The 25,234-nt window shown below is 33.4% G+C and overlaps 2 protein-coding genes across 4 annotated transcripts in view; one reads left to right on the forward strand and one right to left on the reverse strand.

The window, feature by feature from the left end:
* Window positions 1-11,295, reverse strand: part of LOC141462015 (uncharacterized) — a 19,081-nt gene extending 7,786 nt beyond the window's left edge. For 2 of the 3 annotated variants that reach the window (XM_074143576.1, XM_074143574.1), the window contains exons 1-3: window positions 11,123-11,294; window positions 3,918-4,107; window positions 3,678-3,842 (exon numbers count right to left, since the gene is read on the reverse strand). The gene's annotated coding sequence lies outside the window, so the exon portion shown is untranslated. Of the gene's footprint in view, window positions 1-3,677; window positions 3,843-3,917; window positions 4,108-11,122 lie in introns of all 3 variants that reach the window. The other variant, XM_074143573.1, reaches the window with a different exon arrangement.
* Window positions 11,296-23,137: 11,842 nt separating this feature from the next.
* The window catches only part of LOC141462088 (growth arrest-specific protein 1-like), a 42,675-nt gene continuing 40,578 nt past the window's right edge, over window positions 23,138-25,234 (forward strand). Inside the window, exon 1 of the mRNA XM_074143686.1 lies at window positions 23,138-23,370. The gene's annotated coding sequence lies outside the window, so the exon portion shown is untranslated. The remainder of the gene's footprint in view (window positions 23,371-25,234) is intronic.

Consider the following 25,234-nt stretch of genomic DNA (forward strand, 5'->3'; position numbering starts at 1 on the left):
ATTGTTATATCCCGTAATCAGCACACAAGTTATCGTCCGATAAATAATATTCTCAAATAAAGTTTGTCTTTTTTCTTTTTTTATAGTGAGATAGGTAATTAAAATTATTTTAAGAGGAGATAAACCGAAAATAAACATCGCTGAGGACGCTCTTCTTTGTTAAATCTGCAGCGAATTCAGATTTTCTTTTTACCTTAGTTATCAACTTCAAAGAAATAATTTGTAAAAGTACTTAAAACTGTTTAACATGGTTTTGCGAAGTTTTATCGATCATATCTGCCGATGCCTATGCGTTTCTGGTACGGGATTGTGTCTCATTTTATTAATTACACTTTTTCAATCTCGGGGCATCAGTCGAAAATGACTGACGATGTTTATTTTTAATCGTCTCCTCTCAATAATTTTTAACAACATATCATAAATTAACTCTTTGAACTTGTCAGGTATGTTGTCCCTCCTGTATGCAATACATATTCTGGGTTATTATTACATCATACATGTCCAGAAGGGGGTCAATATTCTGAAACTGTATGACCTAAATCCGGTTGTTCTTAATGCGCAAGGACTAAATTTCATTTTATAGAAGAGTATAAAATTATTTTTAAAAAACAAAAAATGCAGCAAGCTTTATTAAACAGTACACGAAATTTAATTTTAAAAAATAAAATCGTATGAACATAAATAAAATTTAAAAAAAAAAAAAAAACACAAGCTCATGGTTATTCATTAATTGAACCAACAATGATCAAAAATACGCCGTGGTACTACCAAAGTTGGCAGTAGCTCGTAACCCGTCTAATTTTCTTATCATCCTCTCTACCGGACAGTATTTTTGTTCCTCCTCAGCTCGATGTAGCCGCAAATAAGCAACATGCATTACCTTGGTGCAGTAAGAGTCGCCAGGGATATATACTCTTTAGTTATTTATGTTAAAAATTGCAAGAACTTATCTATTTCTTCCTTTATTTGGGGGAAGAGAAATAAAACAACCTCTCTTCTTTCATACATAAGTAATATTTCAGGAAAAATTGTCTAGCATTGAATGCATTACATATCTCTGTGGGATTGTAACGCAGTTACAAGATATTATCGAGCAGGGGAGAAAAAAATATATAATTACAAATCACAAAATTTCTCTCGCTCAACCCCTCATTGCTCTTAACATTTTGTCTTAACATCTTAACATAATAAAACATTTTTGTATAAAACCTAATAAAATCATATTTTAACGATATGACTCAAAATAGGAATTTTCAACTTTTCACTCAACAATTTTTTGTTTTTAAAGGAATAATAATTATAATATGATCAAGTGTGCAAATATTTTTAATGTCTACATTATTTTATATTTACTTATTCTCATAAACAATCTGTTTGTGAAACGCATTTGTGATATGGATTTCATATTAGCTATTTTTTATATTAATATAGTTTTTTTTTTTTTTATATATAATTTCGTAGAATTCAAGATATCAGTATAAAAAAAGTGTGCAAATAATTTTTTTATTCACTTTAATTACTATTGACATTATTGTTTTTTGTATTTGTTTTGTTTATGTAAAATCAAACAAGTTTAGCTGTATTTATGGTCTCATTCGTCAGGTTCTCAACTGCTTTTTAATGCAAGTGAGAAGTTTTTTAGCAATTATTGGCCGAAGAAAACGTAAAATGGAAACCAAAAAATATTTATTTGGAGAACAAATTTGGTTTTTAATTAACACTACCCCAAAATTTTGGTGTTACAATTACTCATTAATGAGAAGTAATGAGAACAGTGGAGGACGACCTACAGTAAAAGTAATTTACCATAATAGTTGCAATTCTTTATATTAATAACATTGAGAAAATCAGAGTTAAGAACAAAAAAAATGTTTTCTTATAAGGATCCGAGCTATTTGTGAAAGGCAGGATATGGAACTAATAAATTATGATAGTGGAGGTGAGCATCAATTTGAGCTTTTAGTTGAGAAAATAAAACAGTTATTTAAAAGAAATTTGTTGGCTAAAGCTGCGAATTCAACTTTTCATTGTTTGTATAAAGAGTTAATTATAGATATGGGTCAAAATCATTTACATTAAAGATACAAACAAGTTACACTTTATGCAAACTATAATGAAATTGAGGGGACAGCTAATAAATTCAAACTACAGAGTGGGTCGTACAAGCGAGAGTCACCTCTGTTCAATGTGCAATCTCCATGTAGTTGAATATTTCATTATTTAGCTGAATGTCCAATTCTTAAAGAATTTAGAATCCGGTGGTTTAATAAAAAAACCTTAACTAAAACTGAAATAATAAGTAACTTGAATGGGCAGAACAATAGTTTTAAGCGCCTTTATTGGTACCACTTGGAGGCGGCTAATTACAGACTGTTTTTGATTTCTAATTATAATTTTTAAATTTACTTTTTTATGAGAAGGTTTTTAATAGAATTTTGCGGATTTCATTAATTAATTTAAATTTTTTTATATTATTTTTGCGGTTGTTATTTTAATTTTCTGTGACAAAGAATTTTCTGTTTATGTAGTAAAAAGAAAAACTATGTTTTCAAAGATGAAAAATATCTGTATTAATGTATAATTTTTGTAAGTGAGGCCAACCTCTGCAGACGGACATAATGTCCATGCATTGTGTGGTTTTTCTTAGTTTTCTGTTCTTTTATTCTTTTATATTATTTTGTATCGTTATTTAATATAAATAAACACACATTATTATTATTATTATTATAAGGATCCGAGCTTGAGAACTTAGAACCCTTAAAAATAGGTAATCATGAAATGTTAGATCCAGGCAAAGCGAACAGGTGTGGAAAATAGAAACCAGCAGATGAAAGTTCTGGTATCCTATATGTAAAAGACGCGGAAACGATGTTGGAAAAGTCTTTAGGTTTCATCGTAAATGGATTTATGTTTTTGGAGCTAAAATTAATGGGAACTAAAGTATAATCTGAGCTAAAATAACAAGCTAACACTGCTTTTTGTAGAGCAATATCTTAATAGTGCTTTTCTATTCATACATACCATAGAAAATAAATTGTAGTTTTTAATTTTACTACTGTAGTTTATTAAGCTAAAGTTAATATTAACCATCCCCTTGGGGAGAAGTGGATTAGCCACTTCTTCAGGGTATTTGGCGTCCCTGCGGTTATCCCAGCATAACAACATGAACATGAGTGACCTATACCGTAACCCCGAAATACATTTATACGCAGTACACATAGTGGTAGTATACCCCTACTATATGAGCTAAAATAAGGAGATAACTCAGATTTTGATAGAGCAGTATCTCACTAGCAGTGGTTGTATAAAAGAAACACTTCAATTAAATAAACGTATATAACCTAATAAAATCATATTTTAACGATATGACTCAAACTGGAATTTTGAACTTTTCACTCAACGACAATTTTTTGTTTTTAATGGAAAAATAATTAATTTTAATATGATCAAGTGTGCAAATATTTTTAATGACTACATTCGTTTATGTTTACTTATTCTCATAAACAATCTGTCATAATTTATTACATAATAATTTATTACAAATAAATCGTTTATCGATTTCCGCTCTTAAATTTAATATTAATTCCATTGTTTTTAATTAAAAATTTATATTACTCAAAATTTATAGACCTAAAATATATAGACCTAAAAGCTGGAAAAAAAAATTAAATATCTACCTAAATGTAGGTAGCCACCTGATTGAGCTTTACGTTTTTGGCGATTATTTTTACGAAGTAAGATAGTTTTTAATCGCTCAATTTCAAATTTGCTGTTAGTGGTATTTTTTATTGTGTTATTCCAATTAGGTAGTTCCCAATTTTCGAACATTTTTGCTGAATTTTCTATAAACAAAAAAGTTTTGATTCGATTAATTAATTAAAAAATGAGTAAGATAGTTTTACTGTTTAAATACTCACTGCCTAATAAAGTTTCGAATCTTTTGTTAACTTCTTTAAGTGGTAAATGTAGGATATCGAATAATGAAATTTTCCTTTTTGGATACGTGCAAGAGTAGAGCGTCAAGTATTTAATGTACTGTTTATCGCATGGTGAAGTGGTAGTAAATTTGTTGTGATAAATCGTCACTATTAGTACGATAGTTAAAATCTGTATAAAACATTATATAAGATGTAATTATTAAATAAATTACTTTTATTAGGGGATGAAAAATGTATACCACAGAAATAGAACAAAGTCTGATATGAATACTCAGTAGACTTTCTTTTATAACGATGTAATTTTCCAAATTTCGTTATTTTACTTGTTTGGCATCTAGTTAGGGAAAGTATTGCAATCGTGTCACATTTTCGAAATTGAGTTTTTGCTGGGAAATGCATCTTTTGGGGTCCCCTGAGCATGAACCATTTTTTTGTTGTTGTGCATGTTGCCATGTTACCATGTGCATGTATATAATGTGTGTGTATCGTTGAATGATTATTCTCAAAAATGAAAAGTCTCAGAAACCTTTAAAATTAGTATTACACCATTGTTTTATTTTGTTATTTTTTTTAAAAAATTCCGTTTACTAGGTTTTGGCCAAAATCTTTCAACCAGAAAGTGCGTCTTAACTGTACTGTAATTTTTTAAACACTTCAATTAATCCAGATAAATAATACTCTATCCCTTTTTTTTTTGAAAATTAGTTGTGTGATTTTATGGAAGTTAAGCTTGCCTTTTTTCGAACAAGTTCCGGTTTCGTAGGTCATATAATTTCAAGTATTATTAAGCTCATAGCCAGGGCCAGATTTTCCTATAGGCTAACTTGGCTTCAGCCTAGGGCCTCAAGATCAAGAGGGGCCTACATTCAAATTGGTCGCAAAATTAAGATTACACTATTCTAAAAACAGTACCAATAACATGTTTCATTTAACATATTGATATACATCACAGTAGTGATGTATTTTATTATCTCTCATGTAATTTACAAACTTAAAAATGGTATGTGAAAGGGCATCATAAGTGGAATAGCCTAGGGCCTCTTTTCATCTAAATCCGGCCCTGCTCATAGCTTAGATTCTAAATTTTGTTGTAAATCTATTTACCTGAAGGGCATTTTTGCAGTTCATGGATTCACATTAAACTAGTTATTTTACTAGTAATAAGTATTTTATAAACCCGTTTTCATGAACAATTGTTTAAACGAGTATACCGGTGACGATGCATGATAGCAGCGAAACTATAGTTTCCTTATTACAAGTGCATTCTCAAGTAGAAGACTTGAATATTTGTTTTATACCCGTGACAGTTTTAACCTGACAAATTTATGACAGGCTACACCTATTGGTTATGAAGGGCCAGTGAATGTACAGCTACTTACAATTGTATAGTTTACAATTTTTTTTTTTTTTTTGTACAAGGTTTCAGCTTTTTAAATATTATATATTATTCTAGGGGCAAGGTTGGTTTTTAGAAGTAAATTTATTAATTTTATATTTTAACACTATTCTTTCATTTAGAGTACAACACGGTCAGTTTCTCAATCAAATTGTTACTGAGAAAATGTTTATAAATAATAAAATAATTCAGGCTACATAACCTCTTTAAGGTAAGAAATAAACATTAAAATAAAGTATTACTACGAGGGTCGTTTGAAAAGTCCGTGCAAAAATAAAAACTACTTAATTTTTTGGGGTAAACCTTTTTTATTTTTCAACATAGTCTCCTTTTAGGCTTATACACTTCGTCCAACGCTGCTCTAGTTTGTTGATCCCTTCCGAATAATAGGATTTGTCCAAGTCTGAAAAATAGCCATTCGTTTCTGCAATCACCTCCTCGTTTGAATAAAATCTTTTTCCCGCCAGCCATTTCTTCATATTGGGGAACAAATAGTAGTCCGAGGGAGCCAAGTCTGTAGAATAGGGGGGGATGTGAAACGAGTTGGAACCCTATTTCCATTAATTTTGCGACCACAACTGCTGAGGTGTGAGCTGGTGCGTTGTCGTGATGGAAAAGGACTTTTTTGTGGGCCAATCGTGGGCGTTTTTCTTGCAGCTCGGTTTTCAAACGGTCCAATAACGATGAATAATATGCATCTGTAATAGTTTTACCCTTTTCCAGATAGTCGATGAGGATTATTCCTTGCGAATCCCAAAAGACAGTCGCCATAATCTTTCCGGCCGAAGGAATGGTCTTCGCCTTTTTTGGCGCAGATTCCCCCTTGGTAACCCATTGTTTAGATTGTTCTTTGGTCTCAGGAGTGTAGTGATGTATCCATGTTTCATCCACAGTGACGAAACGACGCTTAAAGTCCTGCGGAGTCTTCTGGAACAGCTGCAAACCGTCCTTGCAACACTTCACACGATTTCGTTTTTGGTCAAGCGTGAGCAATCGCGGCACCCATCTTGCGGATAGCTTTGTCATGTCCAAATGTTGATGCAAAATATTATGTACCCGTTCATTCGAGATGCCCACAGCACTAGCAATCTCACGCACCTTCACTCTTCTGTCATCCATCACCATATCATGGATTTTATCAATGATTTCTGGAGTAGTAACCTCAACAGGGCGTCCAGAACGTTCAGCGTCACTTGTGCCCATATGGCCACTCCGAAAATTTTGAAACCACTTATAAACTGTTCTAATCGAAGGTGCAGAGTCACCATAATGTTTATCAAGCTTCTCTTTAGTCTCCTGAGGCGTTTTGCCTTTCATAAAGTAGTGTTTAATCAACACACGAAATTCTTTTTCGTCCATTTTTTGAAAATCACTCGACTTCCTCGATTCAAACGAATGCCAAACACAAAGAAATAGACCGATCTGGCTGAAACTTGGTGTGTGTTCTTCCAAGAGATGCTACTAACTAAACATAACCTCGACACGCGCCAGTTGTGCTATCTCTCTGACTTTACACGGACTTTTCAAACAACCCTCGTATAAACTTACGTCTGTGTGAGGTATCAGGTGGCTCCAAGATAGAATAACAGTGGGAAGACGTGTGCCTAATAAGAATACGAGGCAACTGGAAACTGACTAGTTCATCCTCAATGAAGCTAAACCATTTACGGATGTCGTAAGTCGTAAAATGAGAAACTAAATGCCGCGGTAATGCAGCCAAGAAAGCATGGACGCAAAAGTAGCAATAATGGATGGATATCTCAGGCCAGAAGTAGGCAAAAAGTTCATCACCAATCGCCAAGTTTACTGTCATTACTTGAACATAACCGCTAGAAGGGTCACTTTAAACTTGGTAAATAGAAGCATTGCATTGGCCTGTCAATGGAGGATAGATTGGAGGAAGAAGAAGGAAAAGTCACTACGTTTATTGAGTATTTCTTGTTCGGGTACTGCTCCTGAGAGTTCCGATGTTTTTGAGGAAAAGAGTTATTCCTTTCATATTTACCCAGGTACCTCTCTTTTTCAGACTCTGATTAATAAACAGAGAAGTAGTTCCAACTAAAGGGAGATACAACAGATGTCCTGTGTTGTATTGCTTAAATTGACTCGCCAAACACCAGGGAACCGGACTAATCTAAACTTACATTTAAAAATACCGAATATAATCTAAGTTACAATGAATATTATCAGAAAAATTGTATTTTTTTGTAAATTAGCTGGGGAATTAGCTAAAAGTACGAAAACAAATTAAAGTAATGCCTATTTTTTCACGCAGACTTTTTACTATGAATTCGCTTATTAACCATTAAATAAAATCCAAGGCTTGGACATAAATGCACCTAGTACCCATAATACATTTTAGCTTTGCAGGCCTTCACTCTAACCGCTCGGTTATGGTCTCTGGATTACTATATACATATGTACTAATACATATAGGATTATATACATATAGGGATATATATACCTTTACATGAGTCAATGCGTTTACATATTTTAATGCGTTGTTATTTTATGTTTTATACCAAAAAACCTTAAAAGCTAGTCATTTAAACGTAAAAAAAAAAACTCATTTCAGTTTGCACACGATTCCAAACTACAGCTTTGTAGAACTCTTCTTAACTAAATAATAAACTACATACTACTACAAATGGAGAAAATGCAATACAATTTGCCTGACGATTCCAAACTGCATAGCCAAGCAGTTTTACTGTATGAACTGGTTGAAAAAGATACAATAAAGATTTGTTTATTAATCAAAACAGCATAGCACAGTTTTAAATAAGTCAAATTTTTCAATTAAAGCGCAAATTCAGAAAGGTTTTTCAAAGAAATGTTCGATATGCGTTAATTATCTTTAATAGAAATAAAATGAATACGGAAGAATGTAGCACTTTCAGACAGGTTGGTTCTCACAACATAAATACTTATTAAGAGATAACAACGAACAAATAGTGCAGAACGGCACCGAATTGTGGGAAATTTCATTGAAATTAATTAAAAATTCCATCAATTGTTTAGTTAGTGCGGCGGTCAATAGATCTTACAAGTAGCTAGTTGTACAGTGCTGCTATCTTCACGATAATTACTATTGCCGTACATAGAAAGATTATTGTCCTTGTATGCGGTTTTAAAATTGCATCATGCAGCCAATATTAGTGCTTTTTCAATATCTAATCATTTGGATGGAGACTGGTCCATTGACGTCACCGCAGCTATGTACAGTGGCGCTGAATATTAGAGTTTTTATGAACTTTGATTCTGATTAAGTAAATAAAATCTTACTATCCAAGAATTTGTATTGTAAATTATTAGAAAGAAATCAGTCTTCTGCCAAAATTAATAAATACAAATATACGTACATGTATGTATATATTATATAAATAATGCACTGCATATACCTTGCATTCGTTGAGAATAAATCACCTAATATCATGCCAAATTTAAAGAAAATCTATACAGAAGCTTATCAGCAATCCCGCCTCCCTAAAAACAATCAATTTTCGCTGGAAGTGGATTCAAAGAGAAGGATAGGTATTCAGAACGGTAAATAGTCTTCGTTGTTTACATAAAAGAAAAATCTTTGAGACCATTTCTTCGATAAAATAGAAACTATAAACACGACTTCTATAATGTGGCACAACCAGTTAACAGATTTCGTTCAAATCTTAGTATCAAAAGTTTAGCGAAACGGAACACCAAGTTTGGGTCTTCTGCAACTTTTATAATAGAGATATTCCGTTACTATTATAGACTGTAGATTGCAGAGGAAGTGGTTTAATAAAGCCAAATCTACTGTTATCTAAATGCTCTATTATGGGAACGGTTAGGGTCAGAGAATGCAGGCGTCTTTAATATCATTATGAGTATAATTTGTTATTGTTAATGTGTTTTATGTTATTTTGTGTAATGTACTAAATTCTGTGTGGGTACGCTTAACACAACAGCACATAAACAACCTCTAAATGCCCTAAATATGTTGTGGAATTTTTGAAGAGTCAATATTGTTTGTTTGTTTTAAGGTTTCTTGCCAGAGACGCTAAATATCCGAATTTTTCACAATATTACTAGTAAGAAAGTAAGATTAAGTTTTTTTTTTTCAAAAATATCATTTTTGAAGTTCCATTAATAGGTTTTTAGTAAACGATGTTTGGGTGACTAAGAGAGTTCAATAAAGAGAAAGGAAACAGGAGAGAAACTTATTTTGTCCTGGAACAATATTCCTTAAGGATAACGAAAACAATACATTACATAAAAGAAATGAAAAATTATAAGCTTTCTTTCCAAAACTGATAAACCTTTTTTCAAAAATTATAAACCTAATAATTCAAATACTTATTAAGGTAACACATATCCATCTACACAGAGGAGCTAATTGTTATTTTAACGGCTTTAAAATACATTTATTCGTTGTCGGGGAAAAAATATACCATTATTAGTGACAGCCAGAGTACGTTTTGTAAATTATCACATATACACAACCAGTCTGCAGGAATGAATCATATATTATCGCAGAGATTGTAGAAATTATAGCCATTTTTTAAAGAGAAGGGGGTCTGCATTAATTTTTTGTGGGTCATTGTGGTATAAAAGGAAATGAAATTGTTGATAAACTTACAAAGGAAGCCACCAATAGTGGGGAAATGGCTAATTATAAATTACTATACACCGAAATCAAGTGTACAATTGCAAAAGCAGCACTACAAAAATGGCAGACAGATTACAGTAATGAGCAATAAAGGGAGATTCTATAAAACTATGGTAGATCAGTTACCTATGTAAACCATGGTTTAAGGGGAACTGTCACTAATAAATGGGTTGTTACACGACAATAAGCTGGCTGAGAGCGAACCACGCGGTGTATGGATCGTACCTTCACAGTATCAACAAAAAGGTCCTCTCTCCTCTTTGCGTAGATTGCAACGAGGAGGAGGATTTCAAACATATAATAATGGATAATGTCCACGTTATGTAGTAGAAAGGAAACAAATGTTTGACGACTTATACAGGTATTTAGATGCACCATTTCGCTACGAAGACATAATATTCTCCACTAACATCTATGTGCTTAAATCTGTAGCAGGGCTAGATAAGAAATATGAGTGTATTTAAAAGTTATAGCCGATTAGAATGAATGGAAGAAAATGATTAGAGAAGGATTACGGTGATTTTAATTTCGGTTAAGCTATATGGATGGCAGGAATATTAGAGTACTGATCCATCCATTAGTTGCAAGTTTTATGTAAATACAGTAAAAATATAGTTGTATATAGTAGAGGGATGAATGTGTGAAGCGAATGTATTTATAAGTAAGAATGGAGAGTGAGTGATATTCTAGTGATAAGCACCTAGACGATGCAGGCTGTATGGCGAAAGCCAATGCCAAAATAAGGAAAAAAACAAACATAATTATTTGATTAATAATCAACTATTTAACTAAATTTAAATAGTAATAAATATAACTAAACGTTAATTGGTGTCATATTTTAGTAGCTGCATTAAATAATTATGCAATTCAGTTTTAAATGTTACTATTGTATTTTTATTGATTAAATATGGAGATAAAGAGTTCCAGAATAAATAGGATTGAATTAGGAATGAATTTTTGCAAGCAAGTGATCTGAATAGAGAAATATAGAATACTTTAACTGGTTAACTGTTAACTGGTAACTGTTAAACATAAACTCAAAATCAGCACGATTGCAATACTTCTTGTTACGAGAGGTGTAAGAAAGTAAAGAATGGTTGTTATAAAAACATTAAACAGAATTAAATTAAGAAGAGAACTTACGTAAAATTTCATCATTTACTTTTGTAAGTATTTTGCAATGTTCAAAATGAACTACACAGCGCACTACAACGTTCTGGAAGGTGCACTCGCCAAGTAAACATGCACCAAAAAAATTGCGCCTCATAAAATAATGTATGATGTAAAAAACAGGGACGTGCACTGTGCAATGGTACATTTACAATTCTGCTGAGAAAAGCGAAATAAATAAATGCTTTGCATTCTTTAATTTGATAGCCTTGAGTTATTGTAATTAGAATGCAGAACCGTGCTTTGTTTTTCGATAGATAGATAAAATTTAACTGCATAACAAAAATTTGCAGTTTAAAAAGTTAATTATAAGGGTTGATTAAACGAAAAATGTTACACAAATTAGCAAGTACTCCATTTCATTCATACTTCAGCTCGTAATTTCAGCTATTTTAGAAACGTTCGAAAAAGCTGGTGTTTTATTCAAATTTTAAAACAATTAATTCTTTTGACTAATTACTGCATTAAAATTTCAATAATATTGTTTAGAATTCGTAGACTCTTATGCTTGCCGTTTTCATATACAAAATATTTGTTTAGTCAAGAGTAGCACACCATTTAACTTACATTAACTGTAATAGGAGGTAATAAACGATTAATCATTAAATCTATAAAACTCGTTTAATAACAGCCCTATGCAAGTGAACATACAAAATGTTGGGGAACAATAGGTGAAACATGATCCACAATTTTCTTTTACCTACTTCCCAAGAAAATGACCATTACTCGAAAGTTCGAGTCTACCCTTACATGATTAGTATAGAAAACAAGGCATTAAGAAAAAAAAAACTCTTAGGGAAGGGATTAGCTTTGCGGTTAGCGTACTGGACTCCCACGCGGAGGTACCGGGTTCTTCGAATCCAGCTGCTGAGCCTTAGATTTTCTCTTCCTAGGAGCTTCTTACAGCTGTCTGGTGATGGACAGTGTTGTCTGTAACGAGAGAACACTGTCGAGGCCGGCATTGCACTGAAAAAGCTCCGGGCGCCAATAACCTTACGAGGGTCGTTTGAAAAGTCTGTGCAAAGTCAGAGAGATAGCACCACTGGCGCGTATCGAGGTTATGTTTAGTTAGTAGCATCTCTTGGAAGAACACACACCAAGTTTCAGCCAGATCGGTCTATTTCTTTGTGTTTGGCATTCGTTTGAATCGAGGAAGTCGAGTGATTTACAAAAAATGGACGAAAAAGAATTTCGTGTGTTGATTAAACACTACTTTATGAAAGGCAAAACGCCTCAGGAGACTAAAGAGAAGCTTGATAAACATTATGGTGACTCTGCACCTTCGATTAGAACAGTTTATAAGTGGTTTCAAAATTTTCGGAGTGGCCATATGGGCACAAGTGACGCTGAACGTTCTGGACGCCCTGTTGAGGTTACTACTCCAGAAATCATTGATAAAATCCATGATATGGTGATGGATGACAGAAGAGTGAAGGTGCGTGAGATTGCTAGTGCTGTGGGCATCTCGAATGAACGGGTAATAATATTTTGCATCAACATTTGGACATGACAAAGCTATCCGCATGATGGGTGCCGCGATTGCTCACGCTTGACCAAAAACGAAATCGTGTGAAGTGTTGCAAGGACGGTTTGCAGCTGTTCCAGAAGAATCCGCAGGACTTTAAGCGTCGTTTCGTCACTGTGGATGAAACATGGATACATCACTACACTCCTGAGACCAAAGAACAATCTAAACAATGGGTTACCAAGGGGGAATCTGCGCCAAAAAAGGCGAAGACCGTTCCTTCGGCCGGAAAGATTATGGCGACTGTCTTTTGGGATTCGCAAGGAATAATCCTCATCGACTATCTGGAAAAGGGTAAAACTATTACAGTTGCATATTATTCATCGTTATTGGACCGTTTGAAAACCGAGCTGCAAGAAAAACGCCCACGATTGGCCCACAAAAAAGTCCTTTTCCATCACGACAACGCACCAGCTCACACCTCAGCAGTTGTGGTCGCAAAATTAATGGAAATAGGGTTCCAACTCGTTTCACATCCCCCCCTATTCTCCAGACTTGGCTCCCTCGGACTACTATTTGTTCCCCAATATGAAGAAATGGCTGGCGGGAAAAAGATTTTATTCAAACGAGGAGGTGATTGCAGAAACGAATGGCTATTTTTCAGACTTGGACAAATCCTATTATTCGGAAGGGATCAACAAACTGGAGCAGCGTTGGACGAAGTGTATAAGCCTAAAAGGAGACTATGTTGAAAAATAAAAAAGGTTTACCCCAAAAAATTAAGTAGTTTTTATTTTTGCACGGACTTTTCAAACGACCCTCGTATACTACGAGAATCTTTATTCCTCTTTACTGAAAAACTTTTCGCCATCTTCTACAAGCCGACATCAAATATTTAAATATAATTTATACCTTAATCTATAATTTTATAGATATTATATTTTGACTGATTATAGCTTGTAGAAGATGCGAAAACGACTTTAATAAAGGATAATAAAGATGTAAAATTATTATCTGTGGCTAATTTAATGAGAATAAAGGGATGTTACAAACTGTATACATATAAAAATAATTTGGAAAAGAATCTTCCTTTAATGAAACACTAGAGTAGTAATAATGAATAAATAAAATAAAATAAAAAATAATTCGTTGAACAGATGGTAGAATAAAAAAACAAAAACAAACAAGAAGATAAAATCAAATGTTTAAACTGGAAATGAGAAAGAAAGGAATTTTATTTTAAAGGCAATTTATACAGAAATTTATATTGATTTATATCTTTTCTTTAGTCTGTGTTTGTTTTTTACTTTTATTACTTTTTTGAATAAAACTATGTTAAAGGTTTGGATTAAACAAATTGGTAATTGTGTAACTTTAATTCCAAAATTTGAAGAGAAGGTTATTTATTAATTCTATACATGCAGCAAATACAACACTTTTCAGTTGGCTTACGCCACATTATTTGTCTTCATAGAATTATAGTGCTTTAATGTAAAAATTGGAATAATAACAATAAAGTGATGATTTAATTTGTTAAAAAAAAATAATAAATAAAATTAATTAAGATCCATTTGTCTAGATGCCTCGATAGCCGAACGGTTAGAGACGCGGGCTTTAAAAGTCAAGATATTTTGCATTTCTGGGATCGCTTCCCCTGGTCCTAGGGCTTTGATTTTTTATTTAATGGTTAATATGTGAATTTAATAGTAAAATATGTTTGCTAGTCGCCTCCGTCCACGACACCTCCTAATCTTGTAGTTGAACGTAAAGCCCGCCAGAAAAATGAGTTACTAAAAATTTCGAATTTGAGGAAAAAAAAAAAAAATTGTAAATTCGATTTTCATAAAGTTTTTATTTTTTCAACGTTTTGCGATTTTACCAAAAGCCTAAGAAAACACCTAACTATGCAGGGTGTTCATTTTAAGACGGCTCAAATGCAGTTCATGCTTAAACGGTTGATCTGAGCAAAAAATGGTAGAGGAAAAATTTGTTGCTCGTCACCACTAGTTTCAGAATATGTGACTTGATTTTAGATTACTGCCCGCATAAGCGGCCGACGCGCGTCCAAAAATAAGGGTTCGCGGTTGACCCCCATTCTCATGTACACAGTTTTAAAGAGTATAAAAAGTTATGAAAGAAACCGGAAACCACAATTCGATATCTTCAAAATTAAAGGTAGCTAGGCCATTTCAAAATCTGGTATTTATTAATCATATTTCAATTTTTTTAACTTGTTATCAAAGAGAAAGAAGAGCACGCGATAGGTCATTTTTATGTATTTTTTCATCCCCTTTCTACTGAAAATATTGCCAAGGCAGTAAAGCTAGTATTTTTCTTAATATCAGGAAATAAGTAGTTTTTCGAGTGATTTTTGCTAAGTAAAATCAAATGTTAAGAGCTTTAGATGTTCTCAAACATACACAAAATGGCTAAAAATTAATTTTACATCTGTTACAAACAAGAAGGTTTAATAATTTTTTGGTAATTTTGGGAGAGTTGCGTTTAATTGCCAAAAAAATTCAATATCTTTCATTCCTTAATTGATCAAATAATGCACTTTACGCAGCTTGTGCAGCATGTACTGTGCCTTCAAAGGTAGGAGGTTATCAACTGCTCTCTGTTGGAATAGCTGAAGGTGAAACTGAAGAAGATACAAGATTTGGAATAAACTTTGATACAGTTTAGCCAATACAGAATGTTTATAGAAGAACAAAGAACAAAGAAAAAAGGAGTTTCATTGGCTAAAGTGAACGAAAGGAGACCTAGTATAGGAACTAGAATACCTCGAGAGAAGTGGGGGAAGCTTTCCGCGCGCAAGGAATCGGGTGAAGAAATATAAGAGAGCTGGTTCAGGATAAGATGGTTTGGTAATTGTTATCTCAGTATTAAACGGTACTAACAAATGAATTAGCAATATCCTGGACAGTTGTAGTTTATTGTCAAAAATAGCACGAATTAAGTGCATCATTGTGAAAACCGTTAATAAAATGTGTAACTGAAAGTCTGAAAATACAAAGTTTATCTTTTCACCTCAAGTGCGAACAGATGGCTTTTTCGATTTAAATGTGTCTAGATTCTAGACCAGAGCTTCTCACCTTTTTGGATCATTGCCTACCTGAGGAATTTGTTTTTTGTTTTAAATTCATAAGATTTCATCTATTGCTGCCTGTCACTTCTTACCTCGTACAAGCTAAATTATTGACCGAGAATTTTAAATAATGTGCTCATTATTGCGTGGAAAAAACAAGTTTTTTAAGTAGATGTAGAAAACAGGCTTCAACAAATTAGTTGGCAACTTAAAGCAGTCGTAAAGTGTTCCAAAAAAAAAATTTAATTCATTTAATGTTTGTAAGTTAAGGATAGCAATTTTGTTCTTGAAATATTATGGGCTAATCGCTGAGATTTGTCCACTTAATGGGCGACATTCTCGCTTGGTTTTTAGACAGTTTGCTTAAAAAAAAAGGTTTGTTCTTGGAACATATTGTGCGTTGATTTAATCATTTTAGATGGAAATTTTGTTTGGAGAACGTAGATTTTGGTGTTCTTGGTGTAAGGTTTGTTCTTGCAACATATTGTGTGTTGATTTAATCATTTTGGATGGAAATTTTGTTCGGAGAAAGTAGATTTTGGTGTTCTTGGTGTAAGGTTTTTTGTTCTTGGAACATATTGTGCGTTGATTTAATCATTTTGGATGGAAATTTTGTTCGGAGAAAGTAGATTTTGGTGTTCTTGGTGTAAGGTTTTTTGTTCTTGGAACATATTGTGCGTTGATTTAATCATTTTGGATGGAAATTTTGTTTGGAGAACGTAGATTTTGGGGTGATTTTAGGGGAAATTGTAAGGCCAGACTTATTTCATCAGTACCATCTGGTCAATTGTTGTGAACATGTTTAATACTGAAAAAACTATTATATATTTTTTTCTTTTAGTAACAATTTTAAATTTCTTTAAGGAAGTGAAACTTATGCGTTTCGTAGCAGATTTTTAATCATATTAAGATGAACTACAACCTTGCATCTAAAGCGCCTTCTCGGCAGAGTATTTTGTAGCCCAATATTTTGGTAGATAGATGAGAAGCGTAGCAGCAAGGGGTACGGGGTACATGTTGATGGCTGTGTCAGAAAGCCGAGGAGGGGATTCGGTGATTACAGGCCTGCGAGAAGGCGGTGCCCCCACTCTGGGGTACTTCGAAGGGGCAAAAAAAAAAAAAAAAAAAAAATCAACGGGCCAAGGCGAGGCAGTAGGGGGAAGATAATGACTTCATCTAGCCGGGCTCCGTAACCCCCGAACCCCTGTCCATAGCTGTGGGTACTCCTTAATTATCTCGGCCTTCCAGATTGCTACAACACAATCCACTCTATCTTCAGCTGTACTGGCAGGTCATAAAAATCTCAACGAGAAATACATATCTATTTACTTTCTGTCATGGCCATTACTTCCGGGAAATAGCTGAGGATGAGTTGCGATAGTTGGTAATGTTAAAAATGGAATATCAAAGAAACTTTGGGCAATCAGATGTGAAGAGTATCTGAACATTTTGAGAATCTACAAAGTTAAAAAAACAAAAGTCCTACATTAACCACTTTACAGTAACATTAAACAGGCCAGATTTTCAAAAATATGAACCCATACAAAATTTTGATTTTCTATTATTTCTCAAAAGAAAAAGTATTGCATTTGTGTGCAAATTCTTGTTTTTCAATGTTCACGGTAATATCTACTGTAATAAGAACCCAAAAACGAATGTTTTTTTTTTTCGAAAATTGCGATTTCTGTGCGCGTGTTCGTTATGAATCAGAAGAGATTTTTATCATAAAAACCAAAATTCTTTCATCTCTCGTAGTTAAAGTAAAGTATTTGTATAGTAATGCCTATATTTTCAAGGGGGCTTTACATCCGACTACAGTGAATGGAGGCGATTAGCAAACAAAGTTCTCATATTAAACATTAAATAAAATTTAAAGCATAGACACGGGGGAATCGAACCTAGCACCACAATACATATTAAGCTTTACTGGTCACGCCTTCTAACCACTCGGCTACCGTGGCGCCTAATTGAAAATAAACAAGTACTGGTAATTACAATAAACACTTAGATTCACATAGAAAAATCTGGTGTGAACACACACGTAACTTTCTCTAACTGCTATTCTCATGGTTCTAACTCATTAATATTCTCCAAACTCGGAATCTGGAGTGAACACACTCACACGACTTTCTCTTACTACTATTCTCGAGGTTCTAACTCAATAATATTCTCTCAAGGTTCTAACTAATTAATATTCTCTCAAGGTTCTAACTCATTAATATTCTCCAAACTCGAAATCTGGTGTGAACACTCACACGACTTTCTCTTACTACTATTCTCAAGGTTCTAACTCATTAATATTCTCTCAAGGTACTAACTCAATAATATTCTCCAAACTCGGAATCTGGTGTGAACACTCACACGACCTTCTCTTACTACTATTCTCAAGGTTCTAACTCATTAATATTCTCCAAACACATAATAATTCTAACCAAAAAAATAGTTTGTTAAAACCGCACAGTAGGCTGAAATGTTACTTTACAGAGGAGCTCTACCACAACATCAGAGTTTTATTAACATAATACAAGGAAAACTAAACTAATTTTTCTTATGTGTTGCATTTAAATAGTTTGAAAAGAATAATTTGGTATGAACAACCTTGGCTTGCCTATTTCACCCTAACTCAACAGATGGAAGAAGATTCGCTTCGTTCCCTACTTGATGTTCTCGAAACAAATCTGTACATAACTTTACATGATATTGTGTACCACAGTTTACTAAATCATTCTCTGTGTTTAGAACCACAATAAAATCGTTCTGTGAACCAAAATGGTTGGAACGCCTAACGTAAGTCACGTTTTTAGTTCAAGTAACAGCATTAGAAGGATTATTTGAGGACTAGTGGTTGCCAGCCAAGATGAGGTAAGAGGCTTTTTGCGAACAGAATGATCAACTTTGAAAGTAATAATCATCAGATATACTGAAAAGTTATTCTCATAATAGGCTTAATGCAGAACTATGATAAGATAAATTAACAGTAGCTTTACTTGTCATTTTGTCTGGGTAAGCTGAATAAGTAGAACATAAGCTTAATGAAGAACTAGAAGAGTGGAAAAAAACAAAGAATTCTGGAAAAACAGAACAGTACAAACAATGCGTTTTCTTTGCTCTTACTGGGTAGTAATTATAACTATTGGTTTTCTCGAGTTTTACGAGGTTGACATTGACAGGTGGTAACATGTCCTCTTCTTTATACCAATATCAGTTACAAGAAGTGTAGTTGAGCAAAATTACTCATCACAATCTGATTACAATGTTTACATAGAAGTTCTCCAAAAAAAATTCTCAATGCACAACAATGTAGTTGTATGAAAATGTTTTTGGTTTATAATTAGATTTTGGAATCATTTTAAGATTGTTGCATAGACCTAGGACAACGATTGTTGAATTTTTTGACAATTTTGAATTGACAATTGTTGAACACATTGAAAAAATATGGTTTCTAATTGCTTGTAAAGGATTGCACAAAAGCAGTGTTTTAAAAGAAGACCTTAAGTGTACTGAATAGAATACTACGTTTAGTTGGATGGCCTAACATGCGAGATGTGAAGAATGCAAAGTGATCAAACAATGTAAAAGAGGGCTCAATCTAAAAAGGAAAAAAATAGGTTGGTAACTCTAAACAACTATAGAATACACAAAAAAGACGTACTGTAAGTCTCATTTTCAATGGATAACATTCTACTAGCTCGAACTTTTGGCTATAATAATAATAATATTATTATTTTATTTAAAAATACAGAAAAAGTGTATTCATGAAACATTAAACAAGTAATGTACAGCATGGAACTAGTCCGTCTGCTGTAAGCTTTTGGCTACATAATTCCTATTAATATCATTCAGATATTTGAACTTACAACAACATTACATTGGAGAAAGCTTAAACGCAGAAGTATGTAGCAAATAATAGTTTTAGATTTACTTATTTTGTAATTGGTATATCATGTAAAAACATGATTGGAGCCGTTTTCAAAGACAAAAGCACGACATATTTCGAGTATTTTGTAATTGTAAAGTCTAGGGAAAGATAATTATTTGAACTTGGACATAACTTAGGCTGAACCAATTTTTGATTGAAATCTTTTTAGAGAACAATTGAAGAGCTTGGTGCAAAAAAAGGAGTTTACAGTTTTTTAAAAAATTTTTAGTAAGGACAAAAAACTAAATATGCTTTAAGATGTATTCCTTATGTTGTGTCTGCTGTAAGGATTAGTTAATATATTGTGATGGGGGTCATTTGGGGCTCTCAATTTGAACTTTCTAGGGCATTTTTTAAGCTTGCTATAAGCAAAAGTTATTTTGCAGCTAAAACTCTTTTTTGAACCAAAAATCATAATTTTCAGTAAAACTTGAGTACATATTAAGTACTTTAGTCAACAGATTTCTTGTTTTTGAGCTTTTAAGTGGCATTTTGTGTCTTGTCGAAGCGAATTTTAAGATATATTATTATGCCTGTCAAAAAGAAAAATAATAATATCTACCTAATATAAACATTAAATAAACCTAATATAAAAATTGATCGCGTCATCTTTTCTGTTTGGAGCAAAAGAAAGTTATCTGCAGTAGAAAACTCATTTTTGCTCCAAATCTAACCTAGGTTAGGGTACGTTCACAACGGAGCTGTGAGCAGAGATGATAGGAGTGATGCATCAGCGCTTAAAGAAAAACATAATACATTCGAATGTGAGCGTGCACAACAAAGCTGCGACTAGTGACTCATACGCGCTGGTATAAACGAGCATAGATGATAGAATTAAATTTTTCATTTTTCTGCTAGCTGAACTCCAGTATCAGGACTTTAAAATGAGCTTCAAATTTGACTGCTGTTCAAAATACTTCTGTTTTTCAAGACATTTGGTGAAAACCTGCATTATTTTTGGTTATTATTTTATTATTTACTTTTAAACAATATTTTGTTTTTTAAATCGTGCTTACATTTATTTTTATGTGTATTTGTTTTTTATCAATAAAACCATTACTTAAGAGTAATCAGTAGTTTTTCTTCTATGGTTATAGGATTCCCCATGGCATTTTTCCAACGTTTTCTTAATTTTGACCTTATTTTTTCTAAAATATAGTCGAATGTGGGTGGACCCATCCTCACATATTCAATAAAAAGATCCGGATAATTTCTAAGTTCCTTATATAAATGGTGAAATTCACCCAAAGTACTTCGTTTTTTATTTATGGTATGTACATGATATTTTCTAAAGCGTTTTTTCTTTAAAATATACCATTTTGTTGCTTCTTCACTACTCGACATGTTGCATGTATCACAGCTCCGTTGTGCACACTAATCAGCGATTACGAGGGTCGTTTGAAAAGTCCGTGCAAAAATAAAAACTACTTAATTTTTTGGGGTAAACCTTTTTTATTTTTCAACATAGTCTCCTTTTAGGCTTATACACTTCGTCCAACGCTGCTCTAGTTTGTTGATCCCTTTCGAATAATAGGATTTGTCCAAGTCTGAAAAATAGCCATTCGTTTCTGCAATCACCTCCTCGTTTGAATAAAATCTTTTTCCCGCCAGCCATTTCTTCATATTGGGGAACAAATAGTAGTCCGAGGGAGCCAAGTCTGGAGAATAGGGGGGATGTGAAACGAGTTGGAACCCTATTTCCATTAATTTTGCGACCACAACTGCTGAGGTGTGAGCTTGTCGTGATGGAAAAGGACTTTTTTGTGGGCCAATCGTGGGCGTATTTCTTGCAGCTCGGTTTTCAAACGGTCCAATAACGATGAATAATATGCATCTGTAATAGTTTTACCCTTTTCCAGATAGTCGATGAGGATTATTCCTTGCGAATCCCAAAAGACAGTCGCCATAATCTTTCCGGCCGAAGGAACGGTCTTCGCCTTTTTTGGCGCAGATTCCCCCTTGGTAACCCATTGTTTAGATTGTTCTTTGGTCTCAGGAGTGTAGTGATGTATCCATGTTTCATCCACAGTGATGAAACGACGCTTAAAGTCCTACGGATTCTTCTGGAACAGCTGCAAACCGTCCTTGCAACACTTCACACGATTTCGTTTTTGGTCAAGCGTGAGCAATCGCGGCACCCATCTTGCGGATAGCTTTGTCATGTCCAAATGTTGATGCAAAATATTATGTACCCGTTCATTCGAGATGCCCACAGCACTAGCAATATCACGCACCTTCACTCTTCTGTCATCCATCACCATATCATGGATTTTATCAATGATTTCTGGAGTAGTAACCTCAACAGGGCGTCCAGAACGTTCAGCGACACTTGTGCCCATATGGCCACTCCGAAAATTTTAAAACCACTTATAAACTGTTCTAATCGAAGGTGCAGAGTCACCATAATGTTTATCAATCTTCTCTTTAGTCTCCTGAGGCGTTTTGCCTTTCATAAAGTAGTGTTTAATCAACACACGAAATTCTTTTTCGTCCATTTTTTGTAAATCACTCGACTTCCTCGATTCAAACGAATGCCAAACACAAAGAAATAGACCGATCTGGCTGAAACTTGGTGTGTGTTCTTCCAAGAGATGCTACTAACTAAACATAACCTCGATACGCGCCAGTGGTGCTATCTCACTGACTTTGCACGGACTTTTCAAACGACCCTCGTATATTTTACTCTATCAGTTATCATCTCTGCTATCATCTATGCTCACAGCTCCGTTGTGAACGTACCCTTGGAGAATAAGTAATATAAGTAATAATAAACGACTCGTTTATGCACCAAAAGATGTAGAATTGAACAATACAATATGGGGAGCCACTAAACAAATTTTCTTTCACTTGAAAAAAATGTAGATAACTTTTTTTTTGCACCAAGCTCTTCAATTGTTCTATTGTGTGGGGTTCAGGGTAAGCTGTGATGCCAAAATTCCTTCAATAGAAAATCATTTTAATAAGTATATAACATTCAACCAAACCTTATTTTAGGTACAAATTTTTAATCTGAAGCAAATTTTATTCCATAAACTGCTTTTAAAAATGGTCATTTAAGAGTTCAATATTAGATTTTTTCCTAATTAGGAAAGCTGAAATACCCTCAATTTTGTAAATTTTACTCGTATGCTCTTTGCAAGAAGTAAGAGTAAAATAAATAAACCAGAACTTTAAAAATAAGAAATTAAAAAGGGAAACAAAACAAAAAAACTGTTAAGAGCAGATACTTGGTGTAGATTGTAGCTTAGGCAAGTTTTGTGACAACTCAATTCTCTGGCCTTACAAACAGGCCGCCCGTCTAGAGTGGGGGCAACCAACAGGACCACTTCTTCATCCTGGCCTCTTCCTTTTGAGGGTAACACACTGGGCACAAAGGTAAGGTACCTCACCCACCTAACTAACCTGCCGGCCCTACATACATCCGCAGTCAGGGCAACACGAAGCGGGGCAACTTACTCTCCCACCCCACTACAAAAGAACACAGTGTAGTGGGGGTAACAACAAAACTGAAGGCACTGCAACTGGCTACAATCAGTGACTAGTTCGGGCAACTACTAAGTGCATAGAATGGGAAAGTGCTAGGCCTAGACTAAAATATTAAAAAAACAAAACAACATAACGGTGTTTCTCCTGCCAAATTAAGGACAAAGAAAAATCTTTTCAGAAAAAAAAATTAAAATTCCGAAAGAAGATTCTATAAAATACGATAGAGAAATGCGATATTACAGCTGGAGAATTCAAACTACAAGGTAAATTATTTATTTCTTTAGTTTAACCTGTAAGTTTAATCATTTAAGAGAGAACAAATAAACATAAAAAAGATCCATAGTTTGCCCTTAAAGCAGTGTCCTAAACCAAAAAATAAAAAACAGAAAAATGGGGAGAGTTATTCAAAGTAAACGATTTAAGATAAATAAGGTTTAAAAATTTGATTTGAAATTGTACTTTAGTCCGAGGCAAAGTTATACAAATGCTGAGAAATTCTATAACTAGCTTTATATAAATATCTTACCATCCCTAACATTATAAAATAATTTGACCAAGTGGAGTTAGGGACAAAGTTAAGTTTTAATTTAATTTTTAGCGCAGAGAACACTAAGTTAAAACTTAAGGAACTTATTAAATAATTGGGGTAAAAGTAGTTTTATATTGTTGTAGTATTTAATTTAAATATGGGCCAAGTCAATCAATAAGCTGAGCTTTATCATTAAGCACGTGACAGAAGGTCTTCTGACCCGTGTTACTTCAGTTAGAATCTAACTGACCATAGATATCCATACAAAAAACCTAGTTTAATTGGCTCTAAAATCCATCAATCCCACTGTAAACGGCTTGGCCCACCACCTCTCATCACGCATCATCCCTGATAAATCCTTCTAGGCGATTTCCTCATCGGGTGACGAGAGCAATTAGCTTAACGATGGGTATCTCCAGTTGAAATGTGCGCGAGTGTAAAGCTTGTTCAAGGATGCATTCAAAGCTATCAGTGTTACTAAGACTATCACACTACCGTGTAACAATATAGTAAACAATAATTTGCCCTAATATTTAATTAAATACGACTGACCGATCAATTAATATATGACCTAAACGTGCTCTTTGAAGCACAATGCTTTATGGCGCTAGTTACTAGAGAACTGACAAAATAACAAACAAAATAGCTAATTTTATTTGCTCTAATACATAATTCAAATTTACCATTCATAATTCATTAAAGTTTGGTCAAATAAAAAACTATATTTTTCAAAAATCGTTTGAATATTATGATTTAGGTTAAAAAAAAACAAACACTAAATTAGGAATTTAAAATAGCCTACGAAAAATCAACAAACGGGCGAACTGTAAACTTTTGAAACAAACTAATTTAATTTGTCCAAATATTTAATGTGACGAAGTCAAATATGGCCAAAGATGGGCTTTAAAATACTACCCTCTAGTAAAAATGAACAAACTTACAAAGTGGACTAATATAAGGGCTTTAAAAGTTGTACCTTATAAAACCTGGTTATTGTGAAAATGACAAAATAATTGAATAAATCAAGTAAAGTAGTTGTAAAAGCCCTAATATTTAAGTAAGATAGTCTTAAATAGTGGGCCACATAAACACAGTAACTATAAAACGACTAACTTTTTGATAGAATTGGTCGTCGAAGAAAAGTAATGGAATTTACACTAACATTTAAATAAGGCCAAGTTAAAATGTGGCTTTAAAGTTATATCTTATGCCTTGTTATTTTAAAAATGACATAGTTTTTTGGTAAATCAAATAAATTAGTTGTATTTGTTATTTAAATAAGTCTTAGGTCAATACAAAATGGCTAAAGTTAGCCTTCAAAAGCTCTTTATAGTCCGTTCGGGTAAACCATCAAAGAAATGTGCTGAATAATTCTTAGTAATTGTGTGTGTTTTGTTTTGTAAAATTATTTATTGTGAATATGACAGTCAATTAAAGTAGGGTTTAAATTCTTTCTTTAATAAGAACCTTATTCTAAGTATAAAAGAACAACTTAATCAAGTTATTCAAGTAAACTAGTTTGCAACATCAATGATGACCAAAACAATTAAAATTTTCTTTAAAATACTACTTAATGGCCTAAAGTTATGTAGTTAGAA

Source organism: Rhodnius prolixus, unplaced genomic scaffold (assembly GCF_049639745.1).
Source record: "Rhodnius prolixus isolate KJV_2025 unplaced genomic scaffold, Rpr scaffold_12, whole genome shotgun sequence".
NCBI classification, from domain to species: domain Eukaryota; kingdom Metazoa; phylum Arthropoda; class Insecta; order Hemiptera; family Reduviidae; genus Rhodnius; species Rhodnius prolixus.